General features: G+C 43.9%; 1 protein-coding gene across 1 annotated transcript in view; it reads left to right on the top strand.

Annotated features, from left to right (window-relative positions):
- Positions 1 to 26,534, top strand: part of LOC140190525 (adhesion G protein-coupled receptor B2-like) — a 1,142,782-nt gene that overhangs the window by 218,665 nt on the left and 897,583 nt on the right. The gene's annotated exons all lie outside the window — the stretch shown is intronic.

Consider the following 26,534-nt stretch of genomic DNA (forward strand, 5'->3'; position numbering starts at 1 on the left):
GCTTCTGGTGTGTTGGCCTTCATTGACCATGGGGTTGAGTTCAAGAGCAATGAGTTAATGTTACAGCTGTATACGACCTTAGTTAGACCCCACTTGCAGTACTGTGTTCAGTTCTGGTCACCTCACTACAGTAGGGATGTGGATCCTATAGAGAAAGTGCAGAGCAATCTCCTGCCTCGCTTCCCACAGTAGCCTTGGGGTACATCCCATCTGGTCCTGGTGACTTATCCAAATTGATGCTTTACAAAAGCTCCAGCACATCCTCTTTCTCAATATCTACATTCTCAAGCTTTTCAGTCCACTGCAAGTCATCCCTACAATCGTCAGGATCCTTTTCCATAGTGAATACTGAAGCAAAGTATTCATTAAGTACCTCTGCTATTTCCTTCGGTACCATACAGACTTTTCCTTTGTCACACTTGATTGGTCCTATTCTCTCACGTCTTATCCTCTTGCTCTTCACATACTTGTAGGATGCCTTGGTGTTTTCCTTAATCCTGCCTGCCAAGGTCTTCTCATCGCCCCTTCTGGCTCTCCTAATTTCATTCTTAAGCTCCCTCGTGCTAGCCTTATAATCCTCTATATCTCTGTCATTACCTAGCTTTTTGAACCTTTCGTAAGCTCTTTTCTTCTTGACTAGATTTACAACAGCCTTTGTACACAACAGATCCTGTACTCTACCATCCTTTCCAAGTCTCATTGGAACGTACCTACTCAGAACCCCATGCAAATATCCCCTGAACATTTGCCATATTTCTTCTGTACATTTCCCTGAGAACATCTATTTCCAATTTATGCTTCCAAGTTCCTGCTTGATAGCCTCGTATTTCCCCTTACTCCAATTAAACATTTCCCTAACTTGTCTGTTCCTTTCCCTCTCCAATGCTATGGTAAAGGAGATAGAATTGTGATCATTATCTCTAAAATACTCTCCCACTGAGAGACCTGACACCTGACCAGGTTCATTTCCCAATACCAGATCAAGTACAGCCTATCCTTGAGGACTGGTATGATCACAGCCACCCATTCTGAGCACTACATTGGCTGTTACACATCAGCTTTCTGGAGCTATAATGTGGTGGCCATTACAGAGACTTGGATGGCTCAGGAACAGGAATGGTTACTTCAAGTGCCGGGTTTTAGATGTTTCAGAAAGGACAGGGAGGGAGGCAAAAGAGGTGGAGGCATGGCACTGTTAATTAGAGATAGTGTCACGGCTGCAGAAAAGGTGGACGTCCTGGAGGGATTGTTTATGGAGTCTCTGTAGGTGGAGGTTAGGAACAGGAAGTGGTCAATAACTTTACTGGGTGTTTTCCTATAGGCCGCCCAATAGCAACCCAGGTAAGTGGTTCATTTTGGTAGGTCAAATATGATGGCAGAATATAGTATTAATGGTAAGACTCTTGGCAGTGTGGAGGATCAGAGGGATCTTGGGGTCTGAGTCCATAGGACGCTCAAAGCAGCTGTGCAGGTTCACTCTGTGGTTAAGAAGGCGTACGGTGTATTGGCCTTCATTAATAGTGGAATTGAATTTAGGATCTGAGAGGTAATGTTGCAGCTATATAGGACCTTGGTCAGACCCCACTCGGAGTACTCTGCTCAGGTCTGGTCACCTCACTGCAGGAAGGATGTGGAAACCATAGTAAGGGTGCAGAGGAGATTTACAAGGCTGTTCAAGCAACACACATAAAAGTTGCTGGTGAATGCAGCAGGCCAGGCAGCATCTATAGGAAGAGGTACAGTCAACGTTTCGGGCCGAGACCCTTCATCAGGACTAACTCTTCTTTCAGTTAGTCCTGATGAAGGGTCTCGGCCCGAAACGTCGACTGTACCACTTCCTATAGATGTTGCCAGGCCTGCTACGTTCACCAGCAATTTTTATGTGTGTTGCTTGAAATTCCAGCATCTGCAGATTTCCTCGTGTTTGCGTTTACAAGGATGTTGCCTGGATTGGGGAGCATGCCTTATGAGAATAGCTTGAGTGAACTCGGCCTTTTCTCCTTGGAGCAGCGGATTATGAGAGGTGACCTGATAGAGGTGTACAAGATAATAAGAGGCGTCGATCATGTGGATCGTCAGTGGCTTTTGCCCAGGGCTGAAATGGCTAGCACAAGAGGGCATAGTTTTAAGGTGCTTGGAGGTAGTTACAGAGGAGATGACTGGGCTAAGTTTTTTACGTGAGTGCGTGGGATGGGCTGCCGGTGGCTGTGGTGGAGGTGGAATCAATAGGGTCTTTTAAGAGACTCCTGGATGGCGACATGGGGCTTAGAAAATTACAGGGCTATGGCTAAAGCCTAGGTTGTTCTCAGGTAGGCGGGATTTGCAGTCAACATGCAGTCGTTGCAGGTGCAAACTGATGCATCAGACTTAGAAACATAGAAAACATACATCATAATACATGCCCTTCGGCCCATGAAGTTCCGCAGAGCTTCATGGGCCGAAGGGCATGTATTATGATGTATGTTTTCTATGTTTCTAAGTCTGATGCATCAGTTTGCACCTGCAACGACTGCATGTTGACTGCAAATCCCGTGACAAAGCTGAATGCATATCCAAAGCCAGAGATTGAGGTCTTGTATGCAACCCTCTCAAAAGGTCAACATTTCTCAATACTAGACCTGAAACACATCTATAACTGAATCATTGTGATGAGATCTCTCAGAAGGTTGCAAGACAAGCAGCTGCAATTCGGGTTAGTTCAGACCTGGGTATATTGATTATTTGTTTATTTGTTTATTTAGAAATACAACGCGGAACATACCCTTCCAGCCCTTCAAGTTGTGCCACCCAGCAACTTACCAATTTAACCCTAGCCAAATCACGAGACAGTTTACAATGACCAATTAACCTACTAGCTGGTATATTTTTTGACTGTGGGAGGAAACCCATGCGCACAGGGAAAAGAATGTACATAGAATGTAGAACATAGAATTCTACAGCACATTACAGGCCCTTTTCCTCACGATGTTGTGCCGACCATGAAACCTACTCTAGAAACTGCCTAGAATTTCCCTAGCACAGAGCTCTCTATTTTCAAAGCTCTATGTACCTATCTAAGAGGCTCTTAAAAGACCCTATTGTATCTGGCAACACCACCATTGCTGGCAGTGATTCAGTAAGATCATAATGAATGTTTTACTTTTTCTCGTTTACTTGAACTAATCCCAGATCATGTTTTCTGAACTGAGACCTGACCAGACCCAGTGATGGTACATATGAAGTACTGTAATCGGTATAGGGAGGCTTTAACATGGTAGCTGATTGATTCAGAAACCTATTGTAATGAGTGACTTGTCCGAGGAATGAGTGTAACTGCACCATGTTTTAGGGAAACATTTTTTAACGCACCCACCACTCTCTGTGTGAAAAACTTACCTCTGACATCCCCCTTGTACCTACTTCCAAGCACTTTAAAACTATGCCCCCTTATGTCAGCCATTTCAACCCTGGGAAAAAGTCTCTGGCTATCCACACAATCAAAGCCTCTCATCATCTTATACACTTGCTTACCTCGGATGCTGACCGACAACCCAGGCTGTCACAACATCACACTAACGGCTATGCTGCCGTGGAACACCACCTTGGTTAAAGTTATCCCTAACACTGTGACTATCATGATGTATATTTTAGCAACAGGGACATCAGGGGTCCATCGCCTTGCAACATTGGACAAAGTACTTCACCAGTTAGAGGAGGCTAGCTTTATTCCAAAAAAGGAGAAATGCATGTTTTTGCCCAGATCAGTTAATTACCTTCAAAATCGACAAAATGTATCTCCATCCACAGGAGCACAAAATCAAAGGCTTAAGAGAGGCCCCATGTCCCTAAAACATGGTGCAGTTACACTCATTCCTCAGACAAGTCACTCATTACAATAGGTTTCTGAATCAATCAGCTACCATGTTAAAGCCTCCCTATACCGATTACAGTACTTCATATGTACCATCACTGGGTCTGGTCAGGTCTCAGTTCAGAAAACATGATCTGGGATTAGTTCAAGTAAACGAGAAAAAGTAAAACATTCATTATGATCTTACTGAATGCCACATAGTTTATACCTACCCCTGTTTTATATGTTAATATGCTATTGCCATCTCATTTAAAACTGAACTGAGATTATTCTCTACATAACAAAAATCAGCTGTTTACATCACACTAATATAGGAACAAGAGTAGAATATCAGTCCCTCATGCCCAGTGCAAACTTCAAGAATTAATTTCTATCTGAATTCCAGCTGCTTCAGTTTTGAAATGTTGCTCCCTTTGCTCCCCTTCAATGTAAGGTGCTCACTCTTTTCGTTACCTGCCAGTGTTATTTCCTGACTTTCCATTCTTTACCCCCGTAATCATGAGGCTGATTAACTCAGAAAATAATTTTTTAAATATTTCATTGTCATAAAGCTGTAGCCTGAACATATGATTATAATAAAAGTTCTATCATCAACATACATATTTATGTTAAAATGAATAAATGGTCAGTGCCGGCTCATCGGGCTGGAAGGGTTTGTAACCATGCTGTATCTCTAAGAAAAATATTAGTAGCGATTCAGCATCCTCACTCGTGTTGACAGGATTTCATTCAGTTTTAAACATTTTTACATATTCATGCCATTGAGGAAAGAACAATTTTTTTTTGTGCAATGTAGTGTGGAGCTGTTTTAAGCTGACATTTTAGTATTGAAGTGTTGTGATTTATTCATAAGGATAACTCTGAGCTTCCTTTTCCTCCCTGCCACATTAATTCTTCACTCCCATTCTGACCGCTTTGCATTAGCTTTTGCATGTTTCGGCAACAGCCAATATAATCACAAGGAACATACTTAAAAAGAAATGTTCAAGGAATGTTAATTGTAAGGAGATTAGATAAGCGTTCCTACAGCTATGAACAATATTGTGATGCTCTTGGGGGGTTTGGGGGGGGGGGGTTGTGGTCAACAGCCTACCCATGTGTTTCTAATGACCAGCACTCTTTATTGTTCTTGCATTAAAATGCTTTTGTGAGAATCTGGTGGGCAGTTCCAGTTCATATATTGTTACATTTTAGCTGGGGTTATACAGTTAATTGCCTGTGTATTTGTGGGTCACGGGGGTGTGTGATGGTCACCTCCCCTGTCTGTTTGAGACTGGTTGCGTTCATTCTTTGGGTCACGGTGCCCGGTTTGTTTTTTTGATCATAATAAAACAGTCGTTGAGTTAAAGAGCTTCCTCATCTGTCATTATGGACCAAATGCTCGCCACATTGGTGTCAGAAGTGGGATGTGAAATTGACAACAAGATTGAAGAACTATGGTGTCAGATAGAGCGCCTTAGGACCCGGGGAATAAACCAAGGGACTGTGCATTATGCCTCTTCCACACCCTTGGGCTGGGCTCATGAAGACTTGTCCCAGAAGGAGCATCTGGGAACTGAGCAACGTACCTTCCTAGGAAGCTCCGACTGATCAAGCGTACCCAGGCTCCCCAACCCGGAGTCACGGCGGAACGCATCACCTGCCTCTGTTGTGGTGTGCACCCAGGAACTGAAGACACTGTAGCCATGAGAGAATGGGCACCATGCAGACAGCGCCGGAGCAAGAAGAACAATGGGCCTCAACGATTAGCACCACAAGGTCTACCCAGATACAACAGTACCATCTGCCTGGAGCCTTGCCTGGCGCAAGACAGACTTACTGCATGGCACAACAGGTTATCCCAACAGAGACAGTGGTGCACCTTGCACTGGCACTGGAGGGAGATGTCCTGCGTGCTCTCCTCGACCTAATGCCAGTGGAGCAGCGTGACTTCAGGGCCCTCATAGCGGCACTGGAGTGGCCTTTCAGGCAGAGGCTGTTGCCAGGAGCAATGAGGGAAGAACTATGCTGCAGATAGCACCATATGGGAAAAAGCCTGGGGGCATTAGCAGCAGACCTCTGCCACTGTGCTCGGCATGGTTAGCCCCAGTTCCTTCCTGCAGCCCAGTAAGAGCTTGTCCTCCACGCCTGTAAAGGTGCTGACGCCGGAGGACCTTCGGCAACATGTTCGCCTGACATCAGCATCATCGCTGGACAAAGCGCTGACCGAGGTGGAGAGGGCAGGAGGAATTTTAGGCCCCCCCAAGGCATTCCAGCAACACCCCGCATATTCAGGAGCCCAGGGTTGTGTCACCGAGGCGGAGGAGGAACCTGACAAGGAGGAGCCTGTGAGACAGGCCTGACCAGCGCTGCATCAACCCCGCCGCGGGTCACGAGACAATTGGGTGGGCTACTTGGAGGAAGAGTAGGGCTTACACATCGACTGCAAGGTGGAGGGCATCCAATGACGCGCGTTAGTGGCTCCAGGACCCCCAGCGCCCCAGCTGCATCATTGACCCCCACCGGGACTTTTGGACTTTGTTACGAACTGTGGGGTTGCTGAGGAGGGTTAATCCCTCGAGTGGGGGCAGTGTGACGCTCCGGGAGGGGGCGCGGTCGACAGCCTTCTCTAGCATTTCTAATGACCAGCACTGTCTATTGTTCTTGTGTTAAAATGCCTTAGTGGATTATGATGGGAATTTACAGTTCATTTATTGATACAATTTATCTTGGATTATACAGTTATTTGCTTGTGTATTTGTGGGTCACCCTAACTGTAACCAGGGTGTGTGATGGTCACCTCCCCAATCTGTATGAGACTGGTTGGGTTCTCTCTCCGGGTCATGGTGCCCGGTCTGTTTTGTGTTTATCACAATAAAACGGTTGTTGAGCTTAACAAACTTCCTCGTCTGTCATTATGGTCCAAATACTCACCACAATATTCTTAATGGTATGTTGCCCCCCTGATGCCAGGATCAAGGATATCTCAGAACAGCTGAAGCATTACATCAAACTAATGACATGTGCAAAAGAAAGATTCAAAGGATCCAAAGTAAGTTTATTATCGAAGTATGTATACAGTATACAACCCTGAGATTCATCTTCGCCACAGACAGCCTCAAAACAAAGAAAAACATGGAACCAGTTAAAAAAAAACTATCAACCCCACCCAGCACAAAAAATGAGTCACACAAACTGTAACAAGAAAGAACAAATGAAAACATCGAAAATAAAACACAAAATTGAAAGAGTTCATATTCCATTCAACTCAGTGTTCATTCTTTGCACGCCACCCCGATTCAAATTCAAATTCACCCCAAACAGCAGATAACAACAGAAAAGGGGCAACTGGGAACTCTTGTCCAATCCACAAACTGCAGACTCAGAACTTTAGTACCTTCCTCCGAAAGCATCGAAGCAGAAAGAGACCATTCTAATGTAGGGACCTTCCCTCAGGAGCAGAGAGCGAGAGGGAGAGAGACGCCATCATAGACGCCTCCCTCTGGCAGCAGTGAGTGGGAGGCTGGTGGACCCACTACACAAGAGCAAGGATACAATGCTGAGGCTTTGTAAGGCACTGGTCAGACTACACATAGAGTTTTGTGAGCAGTTTTGGGCTCCTTATCTATCAAAAGGTATTGGAGAAGGTTCACAAGAATGATTTCAGAATGGAAGATTTACGCATGGGAGCGCTTAATGGTGTTGTGCCTGTAATCGCTGGAGTTTAGAAAAATGGGAGGGATCTTATTGAAACCTTTTGAATATTGAAAGACCTAGATAGAGTGGATGTGAAGAGGATGTTTCCATACTAGGTGAGTCTAGAACCAGAAGGCATAGCCTCAGAATAGAAGGATGCCTCTTTCTAACAGAGGTGAGAAGGAATTTTTCAAAGCAGATGTGATGAACCAAATGTACTAATACTGCTCTTATGGGTGAGGCTGTCTGGGAAATCACATGGCATTTGATAGTATATTTAATGCAAGTGATGTGCTAAAGGGCAGTTTATGTGTAGAACTATAGGATTTGTCATGGAATTGTATGGCATAGAAATGGGTTCTTCAGCCTGTTACATCCTTGATGATCACTTTCCCCATCTACGTTAACCCTATTTGCCTGCATCCTTTTATGCCTTGTGAGTTAAGCACTTATCTAAATGTATTTTAAACATACTGATGATGCTTGACTCCACCACCTTTAATCCCAGCTATCCAATTATTCACAAGGATTAAAGTCCTCCAGTCCAGGGAACATCTTGGTGTACTCCTCTGAACTCTCATTCACATAACCACATCCTGTCCGTCATAGGGGAATCAGAAATGCACACAATATCCTAAGTACAGACCTAGAAGGATCTTGTGAAGTTGCAACATAGTATCCAAATTTTTATATTCTGTACCTTGACTATGAAAGCATGTACGCCTTATGCCTTCTTTCCCTCCTTACCTAGCCATGTTAGCACCTTCAGTCAACAATGACTTGAACCCAGAGGAACCTCTCTTCATCAACTTTTATTAATGTTCCACTATTTAAAGTCTTTCCACTTCATGATTTCTCAAAGTGCATCATCTTGCACTGTTGGGATTAAAATACATCCGCAATGCCCTGCCCAAATTTCCATTTGATCTATACTCTACAGTAGGCTTAGATAAGCTTCTTTGTTATCTATACCCAGCATCACAGGTGTTTATGGTGTTCTACCACATCCACATTCAGATTGTTAATATATGTCACTAACAACAAGGATTCCTGCTCTGATCCCTGCAGTACACTATTGGTGATGGATTTCCAACTGAAAATCATTCTTCTAACACTACCATCCACCTCCTATCACCAATCCAGTTTTGATCCAACTGGATCTCATGTACCTTAATCTTCTGGAGTAGCCCACCATGTGGGACCTTGTTAAATGCCCAGGGACTCCACTTGCTTTCCATGGGTTCACTCAGGAAAGGTGATCTGACATCTGCACTGGTGGCTGAGGGTAGAGATGCAATCATTTTGCAATCACCTTACCTTCCATTTTGCTATTTTCTATTTATGATTTATAATTTAAATTTTTGATATTTACTATCGATTTGTAACCCAGGGAGCGGGAAGCGCAGAATCAAATATTGCTGTGATGATTGTACGTTCTAGTATCAATTGTCTGGCGACAATGAAGTATAAAGTATAAAGCATTTGTGGGCTCAATAAACTTTTATCAAAAAGTAAGAAGATACTGTAGTAGATTTCAGAGGAAATTCCTGAGGTATATACCTAATGTAGATATATTCCTGAGAATGTTAACATTAAAAAGGATGACCGATTAAATGCCTTAGTAGACATAGAAGTGGTTAAATATACAGGATCCATTGAAATGTAAGCCAGGCTCTATGGAAGGCAAAAGAGGAGATTTTTAGAGCCTTGACGGATATTTCTAAATATTCCCTGGCCTTAGGCAAAATACCAGATGACCTGAAAATAACAGCTGTGGTATCTTTATTCAAAATGGGCAGCATAGATTATGCCAGAAAATTAGAGGCCAATGTAAAATCAGTTGTAAGGAAGTTATTGGATAATCACTGGATCATCAAGGCGTAAAATCCAAAGACCAAACACTGATAAATTACATTGATGTACATAAATGGGTCGTTTATGTATGGTCAGAAATAAATATAGAAAGGAGTTATTGGCAGGTGATCACACAGGGGCCACTGGAGACAGACAAGTGGGTAACAGTCAGGAGGGGGAGAGGAAGAGTCAGGTACTAGAGAGCACTTCTGTGGCTGTTCCCTTGACAATAGGTACTCCTATTTGAGTACTGTTGGGGGGGATAACCTACCTGGGGGAAACAACGGTGGTCGTGCCTCCGGCACAGAGTCTGGCCCTGTGGCTCAGAGGGTAGGGAAAGGAAGAGGAAGGAAGTAGTGATAGGGGACTCAAAGTTAGGGAGTCAGACAGGCAATTCTGTGGACGCAGGAAAGAAACTCGGATGGTAGTTTGCCTCCCAGGTGCCAGGGTCCGGAGTGTTTCAGATCACATCCAAGATATCCTGCAGTGGGAAGGAGAACAGCCAGAGGTCGTGGTACATATTGGTACCAATGACATAGGTAGGAAAAGGGAAGAGTTCCTGAAAAAAGAACTCTTAGGAAGAAAGTTGAGAAGCAGGACCACAAAGGTAGTAATCTTGGGATTACTTTGTGTGCCATGCGACAGTGAGTATAGGAATAGAATAAGGGGGAGGCTAAATGGTGGCTGAGGGATTGGATCAGGGTCAGGGATTCAGATTTTTGGATCATTGGCACCTCTTTTGGGGCAGGCGTGACCTGTACAAAAAGGACGGGTTGCACTTGAATCCCAGGGGGACCAATATCCTGATGGGGAGGTTTGTTAAGGCAACTGGAGAGAGTTTAAACTAGAATTGTTAGGGGGTGGGAACCGAACTGAAGAGACTAGGGAAGAGGTGGTTGGCTCACAAATAGAGAAAGCTTTGGGACAGTGTGTGAGGCAGGATAGGCAGGTGATAGAGAAGGGATGGAAGGAGATTTGTGAACAAAGCGGATGAGTTTAGAGCGTGGATCAGTACTTGCAGCTATGATGTGGTGGCCATTACAGAGACTTCGATGGCTCAGGGACAGGAATGGTTACTTCAAGTGCCGGGTTTTAGATGTTTCAGAAAAGACGGGGGGCGGGGGGGAGGCAAAAGAGGTGGGGACATGGCACTGTTGATCAGAGATAGTATCACAGCTGCAGAAAAGATGGACGTCATGGAGTGATTGTCTACAGAGTCTCTGTGGGTGGAGGTTAGGAGCAGTAGGGGATCAATAACTTTAATGGTTTTTTTTTATAGTAGCAGGGATATCGAGGAGCAGATAGGGAAACAGATCTTGGAAAAGTGTAATAATAACAGAGTTGTCGTGATGGTCATAGTCATAGTCACAGTCATACTTTATTGATCCCGGGGAAAATTGGTTTTAATTTCCCAAATATCAATTGGCATCTCCCAAGAGCAAGGGGTTTAGATGGGGTGGAGTTTGTTAGCTGTGTTCAGGAAGGTTTCTTGACACAATATGTAGATAAGCCTACAAGAGGAGAGGCTATACTTAATTTGGTATTAGGAAATTAACCTGGTCAGGTGTCAGATCTCTCAGTGGGAGAGCATTTTGGAGCTAATGATCATAATTCTATCTCCTTTACAATAGCATTAGATAGAGATAGGAACAGACAAGTTAGAAAAGTGTGTAATTGGAGTAAGGGGAATTATGAGGCTATCAGGCAGGAAATTGGAAGCTCAAATTGGGAAGAGATGTTCTCAGGGAAAAGTACGGAAGAAATGTGGCAAATGTTCAGGGGATATTTATGTGGAGTACAGGAACCATGGTGTACAAAGGCTGTAATAAATCTAGTCAAGAAGAAAAGAAAAGCTTACAAAAGGTTCAGAGAGCTAGGTAATGTTAGAGATCTAGAAGATTATAAGGCTAACAGGAAGGAGTTTAAAAAGGAAATTAGGAGAGCCAGAAGGAGCCATAAGAAGGCCTTGGCGGACAGGATTAAAGAAAGCTCCAAGGCATTCTACAAGTATGTGAAGAGCAAGAGGGTAAGACATGAAAGAATAGGACCTATCAAGTGTGACAGTGGGAAAGTGTGTATGGAACTGGAGGAAATAGTACTTAATAAATACTTTACTTTGGTATTCACAATGGAAAGGACCTTGGTGATTGTAGTGATGACTTACAGCAGACTGAAAAGCTTGAACATGTTGATATTAAGAAAGAGGATGTGCTGGACCTTTTGGAAAGCATCAACTTAGATGAGTCGACTGGACCAGATGAGATGTATCCCAGGCTATTGTGGGAGGCAAGAGAGGAGATTGCTGAGCCTCTGACAATGATCTTTGCATCATCAATGGGGATGGGAGATGTTCCAGAGGATTGGAGGGTTGCAGATGTTGTTCCTTTATTCAAGAAAGGGAGTAGAGGTAGCCCAGGAAATTATAGACCACTGAGTCTTACTTCAGCGTTTAGTAAGTTGATGGAGAAGATCCTGAGAGGCAGGATTTATGAACATTTGGAGAGGCATAATATGATTAGGAATAGTCAGCATGGCTTTATCAAGGGCAGGTCGTGCCTGATTGAATTTTTTGAGGATGTGACTAAACACATTGATGAAGGAAGAGCAGTAGATGTAGTGTATATGGATTTCAGCAAGGCATTTGATAAGGTACCCCATACCAGGCTTATTGAGAAAGTAAGGAGGCATGGGATCCAAGGGGACATTGCTTTGTGGATCCAGAACTGGCTTGCCCACAGAAGGCAAAGAGTGGTTGTAGACTGGTCATATTCTGCATGGAGGTCGGTGACCAGTGGTGTGCCTCAGAGATCCGTTCTGGGAGCCCTACAGTTCATGACTTTTATAAATGACCTGGATGAGGAAGTGGAGGGATGGGTTAGTAAATTTGCTTATGACACAAAGGTTGGGGATGTTGTGGATAGTGTGGAGGGCTGTCAGAGGTTACAACGGGATATTGATAGGATGCAAAACTGGCTGAGAAGTGGCAGATGGAGTTCAACCCAGATAAGTGTGAGGTGGTTCATTTTGGTAGGTCAAATATGATGGCAGAATATAGTATTAATGGTAAGACTCTTGGCAGCGTGGAGGATCAGAGGGATCTTGTGGTCTGAGTCCATAGGATGCTCAAAGCAGCTGCGCAGGTTGACTCTGTTGTTAAGAAGGCATACGGTTTATTGACCTTCATTAATCATGGAATTGAACTTAGGAGCCGAGAGATAATGTTGCAGCTACATAGGACCCTGGTCAGACCCCACTTGGAGTACTGTGCTCAGTTCTGTTCGCCTCACTATAGGAAGGATGTGGAAGCCATAGAAAGGGTGCAGAGGAGATTTACAAGGATGTTGCCTGGATTGGGGAGTATGCCTTATGAAAACACGTTAAGTGCATTCGGCCCTTTCTCCTTGATGTGATGGAAGATGAGAGGTGACCTGATAGAGGTGTATAAGATGATGAGAGGCATTGATTGTGTGGATAGTCAGAGGCTTTTTCCGAGGGCTGAAATGGTTGCCACAAGAGGACACAGGTTTAGGGTGCTAGGGAGTCGGTACAGAGGAGATGTTAGGGTTACATTTTTTACTCAGAGAGTGGTGAGTGCGTGGAATGGGCTGCTGGCAATGGTGGTGGAGGCGGATACGATAGAGACTTCTGGATAGGTCCATGGAGCTCAGAAAAATAGAGGGCTATGGGTAAGCCTAGTGATTTCTAAGGTCGGGACATTTCAGCACAACTTTGCGGGCCAACGGGCCTGTATTGTGCTGTAGGTTTTCTATGTTTCTATGTCAGTAAGGATAAGGGTCTGCATATGTGCTGAAAATCTCAATGAGAACCTGATGAACACCAAGATAGCACTGGAGAGTGGCAACTTATTGTGTGCAGTTGTCAAGGTAATCATCAAGTTTTCCTGTCCAAAACCTTCCACTATATGGACAAGAAGCAGCGTAGGGTAAATGCTGTGGCAGTGGGATTTGCTTCCTGACTAACTCATCATGATGCACAGCGATGGGCGTTCTTTCTCAGTCTTGCTCCCCTGACCTGGAACATCTGGTAGTCGAGCTTTTCCCATTCTATCTGTGAAGTTAGAGACACCATTGGATGCACGACAAATGTGGCGGGGTTGGCATTCTTCTTTTAAGGTGAAACCTAACCATAAACGGCAGTGATCCTTAATTCACTGTTGATCTTTTATGGAAGGCAGGATTCAAATCGCCACAGCATCTGGCAATCCAGTCATCTGTCTCAGGGACCGAGTTTAAAATATGTTACGTGAGGGTGAACCTTCACAAAATATCAGGTTCCAACAGTGTACCTAGCAGGGTATTGAACACCTGTGCCAACTGTGAGGGGGTCCTGGAGTGCCCCTATTAACTGTTTGAAGAGAGAGAAAGAGAGAGGGTCATTTCTCACTGATGGCTTGTTTTGAAAAGAGAGAGAGACACAAAGATTAACAGTTGGACTGTCACCTTAGGGCACTGGAAGTAACTTTGGATTTCTACTGAGGTGGGATTGGAGACGGCACCGAGCAGCTCGGAAGTTGCTATGGTGGCCGACAGCACATTACTGATGTTACTTTCAAGGACAGTTTTGCCTGCTCGCATTTCTTCACAGACAAAGGAAGGAGAGACTCTTTGAATGACAGTTGATGCTCAGCACGATGAGATAAATAGGAGGTCAGATGATACAGACCTCAGACACATGATCTGGACACTGAATGAGCATTGTTGTGCTCACAGAAAAAGTGGGTTTTGGAGGATCGATCAGGCGGATCGATCCAATCGCTCTTGCAGTGAAAGGAGGAGAAGGGGTTGACTGGTGGGGAGTTGTCTATGTGTCCACCCTCGCCTGGGTGATAGCTCCACCATAGAAAACTGGTCCCCCTTGTTCCCCCTTGTTAAAGTCACAGTCGGTGACTTGTAACGGATTTCGGAGGACGACGAGAAGATTGACAGCATCAGCTCACCTGAAGTCTCAAATCTCTCCCTCTCTCTCTCTCCATCACTATTCAACTAAATACCACGAACTGAACTGAACTGAACTTTACTCATCATCGTAAGACTGTATCTTTTTACCCCTAGACTTAAAGCAGCTTGGTTTTTCATACATATATATTCCACACTTACTTCTATATAATCATTGCTAACTTGTTTGATTTTTTACATTTATATTACTGCATTGCATAGTTACTAATAAATATTATTAGTTTATAACAATACTGGACTCCAAAGTGTTTTCCATCTCTGCTGGTTCGTTATTCCCGTCAAGGGGTTCGTGACACAACAAACTGGCTGGAGTATTTAAGGCCATCTTCAAACACTCACTGCTGCAGTCCATGGTTCCCACCTACTTTAAATGGGCGTCAGTAACACCAGTGTCTAAGAATAGAAGGATGAACTGCCTTAATGACGTTGCCTGGTAGCACTCACATCGACTGTGTTGAAATAGAAACATAGAAACAATGAAAACTACAGTGCAATACAGGCCCTTCGGCCCACAATGCTGTGCTGAACATGTCTTCATTTTAGCTATTACCTAGGGTCATCCACAGCCCTCTATTTGTCTAAGCTCCATCTACCTATCCAGGAGTCTCTTAAAAGACTCTATCATTTCCACCTCCACCACTGCTGCCAGCAGCCCATTCCACGCACTCACCACGCTCTGCGTAAAAAACTTACCCCTGACATCTCCTCTGTACCTTAAAATTATGCCCTCTCATGCTAGCCATTTCAGCCCTGGGAAAAAGCCTCTGACTATTCACACGATCAATGCCTCTCATCATCTTATACACCTAAAGTGCTTTCAGATGTTGGTCATGGCTAGAATTAACTTTTGCCTGCACAAGGAACTGGATCCACTGCAATTTGCACACCGCCACAACATGTCGACAATGGTTGCAATCTCGCTGCCTATCCATTCAGCCGGGGACCTCCTGGAAAGCAGCAGTATATACATCGGGGTGCTGTTTTTTTCATATTACAGCTTGATGTTCAGCACCATCGTCCTATCAATACAAATCAACAGGCTTCAAACCTGGGCTTCTGTACTTCCCTCTGTAACTGGATCCTAACTTCCTTATTGGGAGACCACAGTCATTGTGGATCTGTAATATCATCTCCTTGTTGCTGACAAACAACACGGGCACACTTTAAGGAAGTGTGTCTACTACACTCAACACGGTCTGGTATCCACAGGACAAACACCATCTATCTGTTTGTCGATGGCACAGTATTGGCAGAATCTCAGACGGTGACAAGGAGGCATGCAGGACTGAAGTAGATTGGTTGGCTGACCAATGCTGCGACCACAATCTTGCACTCAACATCTACAAGATCAAGGAATTGGTAATAGACTTCAGGAAAGAGAAGTTGAAAGAACACACCACCAGTCCTCATTGAGGGGTCGGCAGTGGAAAGGGTGAGCAGCTTCAAGTTCCTGAGCAAAATCATCTCAAAGGATTTGTTCTGGGCTCAACATATTGGTACAATCATGAAGAAGATACGCTAATGGCTAGTCATCATTCAGAGTTTGAAGAGATTTGGTATGTCACCAAAGACAAGTAAATGTCTACAGATGTAGGGCTGAGAGCATTCTGACCGCTTGTCTCACCATCTGGTAGGAAGCCCGTAATGCACAGGATTGAAAGAGGCTGCAGAGCATTGGAGACTCCATAACAGACACAAGCTTCACCACCATTGAGGGCGTCTTAAGACCATAAGACAAATGAGCAGAGTTAGGCCATTCAGCCCATCGAGTCTGTTACGCCATTCCATCATGGCTGACCCTGGATCCCACTCAACCCCACACACATGCCCTCCTACCATATTCTTTGATGCCCTGGCCAATCAGGAAACTATCAACTTTTGTTTTAAGGTACCCATAGGCTTGGTCTCCACCACAGTCTGTGGCAGAGCATTCCACATATTCACTACTCTCTGGCTAAAAAAAATTCCTCTTTACCTCTATTCTAAAAGCTCACCCCTCAACTTTGAGGTTGTGCACTCTAGGTCTGGATACCCCTACCACAGGAAACATACTCTCCATATCCACTTACCTAGTCCTTTCAAAGTTCAGTAGTTTGTAATGAGATCCACGCCCCCCGCCCCACATTCTTCTAAATTCCAGTGAGTACAGGCCCAAAGCTGCCAAACGCTCCTCATATATTAACCCCTTTATTCCCAGAATCATCCCCGTGATCCTCCTCTGGACTCTCTCCAAGGATACACAGTGTATCGGAAGGATAGGAAGGTAGGCAGAGGGGAAGGCGTAGCTTTATTGGTAAGAAATGATATTAAATCACTAGAAAGAGGTGATATAGGATCGGAAGGTGCCGAATCTTTATGGGTTGAGCTAAGAAATAGCAGGGGTAAAAGGACCCTGATGGCAGTTATATACAGGCCTCCAAACAGCTGCAGGGATGTGGATTACAGATTAGAACTGGAAATAGAAAAGACTTGTCAGAAGGGCAGTGTTATGATAATTGTGGGGGATTTTAACATGCGAGTAGATTGGGAAAATCAGGTCAGCACTGGATCTCAAGAGAGAGAATTTGTAGAATGTCTGCGAGATGGCTTTTTAGAACAGCTTGTTGTTGAGCCCACTAGGGGATCGGCTGTACTGGATTGGGTATTGTGTAATGAACCGGAGGTGATTAGAGAGACTGAGGTGAAGGAACCCTTAGGAGACAGTGATCAAAATATGGTTGAGTTCACTGTGAAATTAGAAAAAGAGAATCTGAAATCTGATGTGTCGGTATTTCAGTGGAGTAAAGGAAATTACAGTGGCATGAGAGAGGAACTGGCCAAAGTTGACTGGAAAGGGACATTGGCGGGAAAGACAGCACAGCAGCAGTGGCTGGAGTTTATGTGAGAAATGAGGAATGTGCAAGACAGGTATATTCCAAAAAAGAAGAAATTTTCAAGTGGAAAAAGGATGCAACCATGGTTGACAAGAGAAGTCAAAGCCAAAGTTAAAGCAAAGGAGAGGGCATACAAGGAAGCAAAAATTAGTGGGAAGACAGAGGATGGGAAGTTTTTAAAACCTTACAAAAGGAAACCAATAAGGTCATTAAGAGAGAAAAGGTTAACTATGAAAGGAAGCTAGCAAATAATATCAAAGAGGATACTAAAAGCTTTTTCAAGTATATAAAGAGTAAAAGACAGATGAGAGTAGATATAGGACTGATAGAAAATGATGCTGGAGAAATTGTAATGGGAGATAAGGAGATGGCAGAGGAACTGAATGAGTATTTTGCATCAGTTTTCACTGAGGAAGACATCAGCAGGATACCGGACACTCAAGGGTGGCAGGGAAGAGAAGTGTGCGCAGTCACAATTACGACAGAGAAAGTACTCAAGAAGCTGAATAGTCTAAAGGTAGATAAATCTCCCGGACCAGATGGAATGCACCCTCGTGTTCTGAAGGAAGTAGCTGTGGGGATTGCGGAGGCATTAGCGATGATCTTCCAAAAGTCAATAGATTCTGGGATCATTCTGGAGGACTGGAAAATTGCAAATATCACTCCGCTTTTTAAGAAGGGGGCAAGGAAGCAAAAAGGAAATTATAGATCTGTTAGCTTGACATCAGTGGCTGGGAAGTTGTTGGAGTCGATTGTCAAGGATGAGGTTACAGAGTACCTGGAGGCATATGACAAGATAGGCAGAACTCAGCATGGTTTTCGTAAAGGAAAATCCTGCCTGACAAACCTATTACAATTTTTTGAGGAAATTGCCAGTAGGCTAGACAAGGGAGATGTAGTGGATGTTGTATATTTGGATTTTCAGAAGGCCTTTGACAAGGTGCCACACATGAGGCTACTTAACAAAATAAGAGCCCATGGAATTACGGGAAAGTTACACATGTGGATAGGGCGTTGGCTGATTGGCAGGAAACAGAGAGTGGGAATAAAGGGATCCTATTCTGGTTGGCTGCTGGTTACCAGTGGTGTTCCACAGGGGTCCGTGTCGGGGCCGCTTCTTTTTACATTGTACATCAACGATTCGGATTATGGAATAGATGGCTTTGTGGCTAAGTTTGCTGACGATACGAAGATAGGTGGAGGGGCCGGTAGTGCTGAGGAAATGGAGAGTCTGCAGAGAGACTTGGATAGATTGGAAGAATGGACAGAGAAGTGGCAAATGAAGTACAATGTTGGAAAGTGTATGGTTATGCACTTTGGCAGAAAAAATAAACGGGCAGACTATTATTTAAATGGGGAAAGAATTCAAAGTTCTGAGATGCAACGGGACTTGGGAGTCCTCGTACAGGATACCCTTAAAGTTAACCTCCAGGTTGAGTCAGTAGTGAAGAAGTTGAATGCAATGTTGGCATTCATTTCTAGAGGAATAGAGTATAGGAGCAGAGATGTGATGTTGAGGCTCTATAAGGTGCTGGTGAGACCTCACTTGGAGTACTGTGGGCAGTTTTGGTCTCCTGTCTCCTTATTTAAGAAAAGATGTGCTGACGTTGGAGAGGGTACAGAGAAGATTCACTAGAATGATTCCGGGAATGAGAGGGTTAACATATGAGGAACGTTTGTCCGCTCTTGGACTGTATTCCTTGGAGTTTAGAAGAATGAGAGGAGAACTCATAGAAACATTTCAAATGTTAAAAGGCATGGACAGAGTTGATGTGGCAAAGTTGTTTCCCATGATGGGGGAGTCTAGTACGAGAGGGCATGACTTAAGGATTGAAGGGTGCCCTTTCAGAACAGAAATGTGAAGAAATTTTTTTAGTCAGAGGGTGGTGAATCTATGGAATTTGTTGCCACGGGCAGCAGTGGAGGCCAAGTCATTGGGTGTATTTAAGGCAGAGATTGATAGGTATCTGAGTAGCCAGGGCATCAAAGGTTATGGTGAGAAGGCGGGGGGGGCGGGGTGGGACTAAATAGGAGAATGGATCAGCTCATGATAAAATGGCGAAGCAGACTCAATGGGCTGAATGGCCTACTTCTGCTCCTTTGTCTTATGGTCTTATGGTCTTATGGTCTCTCCAATGACAGCACATCCTTTCTGAGATATGGGACAAAAACTGTTGACAATACTCCAAGTGCGGCCTGACAACTGTCTTATAAAGACTCAGCATTATTTCCTTGCTTTTATATTCTGTTCCCTTTGAAGTAAATACCAACATTACATTTGCCTGTTTTACCTCAGACTCAATCTGTAACTTAACTTTTTGGGAGTCTTGCATGAGGATGGCTAAGTCCCTCTGCAGCTCCCTCTGATGTTTGAACCTCCTCCCCATTTAGATAATAGTCCACACTATTGTTCCTTTCACCAAAATGCATTATCATATATTTCCCAACACTGTATTCCATCTGCCACTTTTCGCCCATTCTTCCAAGTCCTGTTGCAATCGTATTGCTTCCTCAGTGTTACCTACCCCTCCATCTATCTTCGTATCATCCGTAAACTTTGCCACAAAGCCATCAATTCCATTATCCAAATGATTGACAAACAATGTGAAAAGTAGTGGTCCCAATACTGACCCCTGAGGAATACCACTAGTCACTGGCAGCCAACCAGATAAGGCCCTCTCTATTCCCAGTCATTGCCTCCTGCACGTCAGCCATTCCCCTATCCATGCCCGTATCTTTCCAGTAATGCCATATGATTTTATCCTGTTAAGCAGCCCCATGTGTGGCTCCTTATTAAATGCCTTCTGAAAATCCAAGTAAATGACATCCATTGCCTCTCCTTTGTGCACCCTACTTATTAATTCCTCGAAAAACTCTTAACAGATTTGTCAGATCTTCAAAAAGCAATGGCTCAAGAAGGCAGCATTTACCATTAAGGACTCTCACCATTTTCTCAATGCCCTCTTCTCATTAGGAAGGAGGTGAAGGAGCTTAAAGACTACACTTAATGTCTCAGGAACAGTTTCTTTCCCTCAGCCATCAGATTATTGAATGGTCTATGAACTTATGGAACTACCCAACTATGTCTCTTTTGCACTATTTATTTATTTTTATAGAGATTTATAGTAATTTATTATGTTTTATTTTGTACTGTTGGCACAAAACAACACATTTTATGACATAAGTCTGTGTTAATAAAGCCGATTCTGATTCTGATTCATTGCTTGGAGATTCGTGGCAGGGAGAGTTCCTCTCTTCTGCCGCCTGTGTGAGATGATGAGGCTATCGGAACTTTGAGTCTTTTTTTTACCGTGCCCATGGTCTGCTCTTTATCAAATTATGGTATTGCTTTGCACTGTTGTAACTATATGTTATAATTACATGGGTTTGTGTAAATTTTAGTCTTGGTTTGTCTTGTGTTTTCTTACGATATCATTCTGGAGGAACGTTGTATCATTTTTTAATGCATGCATTTCTAAATGACAATAAATGAGGACTGAGTGTCCTCATAATCTAAATAATCTAATCTAAATATCATTTCTGTACACATTTCAGCTGACAGGAATCAAAGTAGGTTTTAGTGATTTCTGGTCACCAACAGTTTTTGTCTGTTAGAACAGGGTTATGCTCTATGGTAAAATGGATCTATTTATGGAAGTTCATCAGCCTGTAACAATAAATTAGCTTATCTCTCCTTGCATTTGTTGCCTAAACTATTGAGTATTTCATCTTTTCTCTTTTTTTTTTAGATTTTCATCTGACAGTTTGAACATTTGTTTTTCTTTCTTTCTAACTTTAGCTCCAGGCATTCAGTCAATTTTCTTCACTGCTTTCCTCTTCCTGTCAGGTCTCTCAGTGGGAGAACATTTTGGAGATAGTGATCACAATTCTATCTCCTTTACCATAGCATTGGAGAGAGATAGGGAAAAATAAGTTAGGAAAGTGTTTAATTGGAGTAAGGGGAAATATAAGGCTATCAGGCAGGAACTTGGAAGTGTAAATTGGAAACAGGTGTTCTCAGGGAAACGTACGAAAGAAATGTGGCAAATGTTCAGGGGAGTTCTGTGTGGAGTTCTGCATAGGTACATTCCAACGAGACAGGGAAAGGATAGAGAAGATCCTGAAAGGCAGGATTTATGAACATTTGGAGAGGTATAATACGATTAGCTATAGTCAGCATGGTTTTGTCAAAAGCAGGTCATGCCTTACGAACCTGATTCAATTTTTTGAGGATGTGACTAAACACATTGATGAAGGTAGAGCCATAGATGCAGCGTATATGGATTTCAGCAAGGCATTTGATAAGGTACCCCATGCAAGGCTTATTGAGAAAGTAAGGAGGCATGGAATCCAAGGGGACATTGCTTTATGAATCCAGAACTAGCTTGCCCACAGAAGGCAAAGCGTGGATATAGATGGGTCATATTCTGCATGTAGGTCGGTGACCAGCAGTGTGCCTCAGGAATCTGTTCTGGGACCCCTGCTCTTCGTGATTTTTATAAATGACCTGGATGAGGAAGTGGAGGGATGGGTTAGTAACTTTGCTGATGACACAAAGGTTGGGGGTTACAGCGGGACATTGATAGGATACAAAACTGGGCTGAGAAATAGCAGATGGAGTTCAACCCAGATAAGTGTGAGGTGTTCGTTTTGGTAGGTCAAATATGATGGCAGAATACAGCATTAATGGTAAGACTCTTGGCAGTGTGGAGGATCGGAGGGTTCTTGGGGTTCGAGTCCATAGGACACTCAAAGCTGCTGCTCAGGTTGACTCTATGGTTAGGGAGGCATACGGTGCATTGGACTTCACCAACTGTGGGATTGAGTTTAGGAGCCGAAGGGTAATGTTGCAGCTATATAAGACCATAAGACAAAGGAGCAGAAGTCGGCCATTCGGCCCATCGAGTCTGCTCCGCCATTTTATCATGAGTTGATCCATTCTCCCATTTAGTCCCACTCCCCTGCCTTTTCACCATAATCTTTGATGCCTTGGCTACTCAGATACCTACCAATCTCTGCCTTAAATACACCCAATGACCTGGCTTCCACTGCCACCCGTGGCAACAAATTCCATAGATTCATCACCCTCTGGCTAAAAAAATTTCTTCGCATTTCTGTTCTGAATAGGTGCCCTTCAATCCTTAAGTCATGCCCTCTCATACTAGACTCCCCCATCATGGGAAACAACTTTGCCACATCCTTTGCCACATCCACTCTGTCCATGCCTTTTAACATTCAAAATGTTTCTATAAGGTCTCCTCTCATTCTTCTAAACTCCAAGGAATACAGTCCAAGAGCGGACAAACGTTCCTCATATGTTAACCCTCTCATTCCCGGAATCATTCTAGTGAATCTTCTCTGTACCCTCTCCAATGTCAGCACATCCTTTCTTAAATAAGGAGACCAAAACTACGCACAGTACTCCAAGTGAGGTCTCACCAGCGCCTTATAGAGTCTCAACATCACATCCCTGCTTCTATACTCTATTCCTTTAGAAATGAATGCCAACATTGCATTCGCCTTCTTCACTAGCGACTCAGCCTGGAAGTTAACCTTAAGGGTATCCTGTACGAGGACTCCCAAGTCCCGTTGCATCTCAGAACTTTGATTTCTTTCCCCATTTAAATAATAGTCTGCCCATTCTTCCAATCTATCCAAGTCTCTCCGCAGACTATCCGTTTCCTCAGCACTACCGGCCCCTCCACCTATCTTCATATCGTCAACAAACTTAGCCACAAAACCATCTATTCCATCTATGCACTAACAGCAGCAAATGCTGTGCACTTGTTCAAGAAGCCAAATAGGGATAATTCGGGTAATTATATGGCAATGAGCCTCATGTCAGTAGTAGGGAAGCTACTGAAGAGGATATTGAGAGATAGGCTTTATACACATTTGGAAAATCATGGCCTGCAAAAGGGGCAGCCATCAAGATTTTGGGGACAAGTCATGACTTACAAACTTGATTGAACTTTATCAGGAAGTGAGAAATGTGCTTAATGAGGCTATGTCAGTGGGTTTCAGTAAGGCATTTGAGAAGATCCTTAATGATAAGTTCAAAGTACATTTATTATCAATGTATGTATGAATTATATAACCTTGAGATTCATCTCCTTATGGCAGCTACAGAACAAGAAACCCGAAAGAACCCCTTTAAAAAAAGATTAACAAACACCCAATTCACAGAGAAAAAAAACACAAATCATGCAAACAATAAAAGCAAGCAACCACATCCAGAGCTAAAGTGAGGCCATAGACATGAAGCCCGGAGAAGCCGGAACAGGCCGATAGCGTCAGCCTCAATTCATCACACAATGGGGCACCTCACTGTGGAGCTCACAGACACGAAGCCCGGAGAAGCCGGAACAGGCTCCCAACCTCAACATCAGTGAGGCAGAGAGGGAGTAAATGTTGTAGGAGAAGTGAGTAGAACCAGTTCGACTCTCACCTCCAGTCCTGCCACCTGGCCTTTTCAATCCATCCAGCCCAACATTCAGATTGTCCAAGCATTGGGTCATCCCTTGCACTAGGACCATCACATCAACTCCATTAAGTATCCTGTGATAATTGAGTACTTTCCTTTACATCTGATCGACCAAAGTGCAACACCTCACACTTAGTTAGTTTAGAATCCCTCTACTATTCCTCTGCTCACATCAGTAACTGGGCTATATCTTGGACAACATCGGTGGTGTGAAGAAAGGAGACTTGCAGCATGGGCAACTGCCGGTCTTCCATGAAACCTTGTCCAGGTCTGCGCCCTGGAAACCTTCCAAGGCGCAAATCCATGGTTTCACAAGACTAACTGATGCCTCTATATATATCCTGCTTATAAACATTGGTAATCTTCTATACTGACTATAGTGTCACCAGTCTTTGTGTTATTTGCAAACGTACTAAACCACAGATCCAAGTTTGTGATATATATCACAAACACAGAAGTTCTAGTACAGATCCCTCTGAAACACCATGAGTGATGGACTCCAGAATAAAGGGGAAGAGGATTCATAAAATGGCATGGCCAGGATTGGGCAAGGTTGCTACGGATTATGTAATGGTTCGTTGGTTAGTCAGAGGGATAAAACAGACAAGGAAGTGTAAAACACAGAAACATAGAAAATAGGTGCAGGAGTAGGCCATTCGGCCCTTCAAGCCTGCACCACCATATCTAACTCCCTCTTAAATATAGCCAATGAACTGGCCTCAACTGTTTACTGTGGCAGAGAATTCCACAGATTCACCACTCTTAGTGTGAAGAAGTTTTTCCTCATCTCGGTCCTAAAAGGCTTCCCCTTTATCCTTAAACAGTGACCCCTCGTTCTGGACTTCCCCAACCTTGGGAACAATCTCCCTGCATTGAGCCTGTCCAATCCCTTTAGAATTTTATACGTTTCAATCAGATCCCCTCTCAATCTTCTAAATTCCAGAGGGTATAAGCCTAGTCGATCCAGTCTTTCATCATATGAAAGTCCTGCCATCCCAGGAATCAATCTGGTGAACTTTCTTTGTAATCCCTCTATGGCAAGAATGTCTTTCCTCAGATTAGGGGACCAAAACTGCACACAATACTCCAGGTGTGGTCTCACCAAGGCCTTATGCAACTGCAGTAGTACCTCCCTGCTCCTGTACTCGAATCCTCTTGCTACGAATGCCAGCATACCATTCACCTTTTTCACCGCCTGCTGTACCTGCATGTCCACTTTCAATGACCGCTGTACAATGACACCCAGGTCTCGTTGCACCTCCCATTTTCCTAATCGGCCACCATTCAGATAATAATCCATTTTCCTGTTCTTGCCACCGAAGTGGATAACTTCACATTTATCCACATTAAATTGCATCTGCCATGAATTTGCCCACTCACCCAACCTATCCAAGTCACCCTGCATCCTCATCACAGCTAACACTGCCACCCAGCTTCGTGTCATCCGCAAGCTTGGAGATGCTGCATTTAATTCCCTCGTCTAAGTCATTAATATATATTGTAGACAACTGGGGTCCCAGCACTGAGCCTTGCGGTACCCCACTAGTCACTGCCTGCCATTCTGAAAAGGTCCCGTTTATTCCTACTCTTTGCTTCCTGTCTGCCAACCAATTCTCTATCCACATCAATACCATACCCCCAATACCATGCGCTTTAAGTTTGCACACTAATCTCCTGTGTGGGACCTTGTCAAAAGCCTTTTGAAAATCCAAATATACCACATCCACTGGTTCTCCCCTATCCACTCTACTAGTTACATCCTCAAACAATTCCATGAGATTCATCAGACATGATTTTCCTTTCACAAATCCATGCTGACTTTGTTCGATGATCTCACTGCTTTCCAAATGTGCTGTTATCACATCTTTGATAACTGACTCTAGCAGTTTCCCCACCACCAATGTTAGGCTAACCGGTCTATAATTCCCCGGTTTCTCTCTCACTCCTTTTTTAAAAAGCGGGGTTACATTAGCCACCATCCAATCCTCAGGAACTAGTCCAGAATCTAAAGAGTTTTGAAAAATTATCACTAATGCATCCACTATTTCTTGGGCTACCTCCTTAAGCGCTCTGGGATGCAGACCACCTGGCCCTGGGGATTTATCTGCCTTTAATCCCTTCAATTTACCTAACACTACTTCCCTACTGACATGTATTTCCCTCAGTTCCTCCATCTCACTAGACCTTCGGTCCCCTACTACTTCCGGAAGATTACTTATGTCCTCCTTAGTGAAGACAGAAACAAAATAGTTATTCAATTGGTCTGCCATGTCCTTGTTCCCCATGATGAATTCCTTTCTCTTCACCATTTACACCTCGGATTTCAACTACTGCACAGAATCTTGTCATCTTCAGAAGTTTTCTGTTGACTCTGCCATAGCTGGATGCATCAGCAAGGGAGATGAGGCTGAGTACAGGGCTACGGTAAGAAACTTTGACACATGGTGTGAGCAGAATTATCTGCAGCTTAATGTGAAAAAGAATAAGGAGCTGGTGGTAGACCTGAGAAGAGCTAAGGCACCGGTGACCCCTGTTTCCATCCAGGGGGTCAGTGTGGACATGGTGGAGGATTACAAATACCTGGGGATACGAATTGACAATAAACTGGACTGGTCAACGAACACTAAGGCTGTCTACAAGAAGGGTCAGAGCCGTCCCTATTTCCTGAGGAGACTGAGGTCCCTTAACATCTGTCAGACAATGCTGAGGATGTTCTACAAGTCTGTGGTGGCCAGTGCTATCATGTTTGCTGTTGTGTGCTAGGGCAGCAGGCTGAGGGTAGCAGACACCAACAGAATCAAAAAACTCATTCGTAAGGCCAG

Source organism: Mobula birostris, chromosome 30 (assembly GCF_030028105.1).
Source record: "Mobula birostris isolate sMobBir1 chromosome 30, sMobBir1.hap1, whole genome shotgun sequence".
Lineage (NCBI taxonomy): Eukaryota > Metazoa > Chordata > Chondrichthyes > Myliobatiformes > Myliobatidae > Mobula > Mobula birostris.